At 40.8% G+C, this 2,540-nt stretch overlaps 1 non-coding gene across 1 annotated transcript; it reads right to left on the reverse strand.

Moving 5' to 3' along the window:
- Positions 1–1,420: 1,420 nt before the first annotated feature.
- LOC131163167 (small nucleolar RNA R71) lies at positions 1,421–1,526 on the reverse strand. Its single transcript, XR_009138945.1, has one exon. It is a non-coding gene; the product is annotated as a small nucleolar RNA R71 (small nucleolar RNA).
- Positions 1,527–2,540: the final 1,014 nt, after the last annotated feature.

Below are 2,540 nucleotides of genomic sequence, written 5' to 3' on the forward strand. Positions count from 1 at the left end.
TGATTTTTATTTTCTTTGTTAGATTAGATGATCATTTAGTTGTACAGGAAGTCATTAGTGATAGACAATTTAAATACAAAGGCCTGATCTTTTTACTTGGTTTCACCTTACTGCTTTTATTTACATGCTTTCAATTTACTGCTTTTGATTTATTGCTTGGTTATGATGAAAGGTTGTCTATAAGGATAAGCACTACTATAGTTTCGGTTTGATAGAAGTAGTTGGCTATGGATCTGCGGAGGTGATCACTTGATCGTTGAGATAGGATATACTTCGGTTCTTGACTGTGCTCCGGACGGTTGGTGCACCCTTGCTACTCTGTGCCCTCGACTGACCCTCTCCTGCTTTGGCTTGAGAAGCTCAGGTTAGTACTCTTATGTATATCTGGTTGAACGTAGTTAGAGGCATGGCATTTAGTGTCTGATTCAAATCCAAGCATTGCTTTGTAGGAGTAGGGTATTTTAGCTTTTACTTGCTTTCTAGCAGTTGATATAAACACACTCATTGCAAAAATACCACCCTTTTCACTTTTATTTTACACGAGACATTAATAAACTAATTGAGAAAAGGTTTACAGTTGCATGGTTTAGTCTTCATGGATCAACACCCGACTTCCCCACTTTCTACTAAACTTGGGATTATTAGGTAGTATAAATATTATTTTTGGTAGTTAAGGACCCAAGCCTTGGTGAGCCTACCAAATTTTGGCGCCATTGCTGGGGACTAGGGTACGGTTGTTAGCCAATTTCTTTCTTAGTATATTATTGGTTTGTTTGTATATATTTTTGTTTTTTTTTAATTTTCTTGTTTATATATTTAAGTTTTGAATCTCTGTTCTTAAAGTGTGTATGTTTGGTTTGCGTTCTTTGGAGCCCGAGATAGTTCCCATAGATCCTGAGATTGAAAAATCTTGTAGGTCCCTTAGTAAACCTACCTCTAATCTAGACATAGCTGAGTTGTCTAAGCCAAAAGTCATGGCTGAACAAAAACGCACTGCTTCCCATTGAACAAATCCTAGAACCCCGAGCTCCCTACCTACTTGTGGTAGGAGAGCAACCCATTCAGCCTCTTAGGGACTACTTTGCACCTAATGCATACACCTTGCCATCTTGTATCCGGTTCCTGGATGTACAGGTAGTGCAATTCGAGATAAAAACTTCCACCACCTCGGTGCTATCCACCTTTCATAGGAATTCTACAAAAATTCCTTTCTAGCATCTAGATGAATTCTTGGAGATTTGTTCCACCACCTGTATACTTAATTTTAGTGATGATGCTCTCCATATTAGGCTTTTTCCGTTCTCTCTAAAGGATAAAGCCAAATATTGGTTAACGTCCTTAGAGCCAAATTCGGTGGCCAACTGGGCCACTATGCAGCACGAATTCTTAAAAAGGTACTTCCTAATTGGGAAGACGATTTAGCTTCGGAGAGCTATGACAAGTTTTTCACAGATGGATGGGGAACTTTTATTTGAGACCCGGGAGCGATTTAGGGGCCTCCTATATAAATGTCCACATCATCAGGTCCCCAAGTTGAAATTAGTGCAAACCTTTTATGAAGGGTTGGTTAAGAGAGATAAGTCAATGGTTGATGCATCGTGTGGAGGTACTTTCCTCACCAAGCACGAGAATGAGGCTTTAGTTCTCTTTGAGAACCTAACTAAGAATTCTCAGCAGCACAATGTTGCTGCTCGCTGACCATCCAATCCATCCACTTTGAAACCTAAGGGAGTTTACGAGTTGACCTCAGACATTGACCTGACGCCCACTCTACATAGCATGTCTAAAAAGTTAGATTAATGCTTGTCCTTAAGGTAGCAATAACAACTAAAGACCTATGCAGAAGTGTGTGCAATTTGCTTTGATCCTTCCTATTCATACTACAATTGCCCACATGCACCATTCCAACCTGATCTTGTACAGAAGGATGTGAAAACCACCCATAATTGGTATGATAGGCCGTCGAATGACCCCTATTACAACACATACAACCCTGGGTGGAAACAACATCCCAACTTCTTGTAGACGCAACAAGCTCCAAGTTTTCAATCCCAAAGACCTCCACAAGCTCCAGATGCCCAACCCCTCGCTCTTACAATTCTCAGAAACATCCCACGTCTGCCTCCAACCTTCATCATTTCAGCAGCCACCTCCTCTTCAACCTAAATATGATTCCTTTTAGGAGATGCCCTTAAGGGCATTGAGGCTGATCACCAAGTAGATCAAAAATTCCTTCACTCTCACTCCCAATATATTGTGAAACTGGAAGCCACCATGGGGCAAATAGCTGCCACCTTGAGTCAAAGAGACGGGAGTAAATTGCCAAGTCAGCCCTTAGTGAACCCTAAGGGACAATATAGGGTGGAATGTGAGCTGGGCGCTATTCCCTTGTCATATAATGAGTAGGCCCAAGTGGTAATCACTATTCTAAGTAGTAGGATGGTGAACCAAATTATTAAGGAGTAGTTGAACATGGAAGAGGAAGAGGAGGAAAAAGGAATAGAAATAAAAGTTAAAATGTGCACTACTTCCTTCTCCAG

Source organism: Malania oleifera, chromosome 8 (assembly GCF_029873635.1).
Source record: "Malania oleifera isolate guangnan ecotype guangnan chromosome 8, ASM2987363v1, whole genome shotgun sequence".
In the NCBI taxonomy this organism is placed as follows: Eukaryota; Viridiplantae; Streptophyta; class Magnoliopsida; order Santalales; family Ximeniaceae; genus Malania; species Malania oleifera.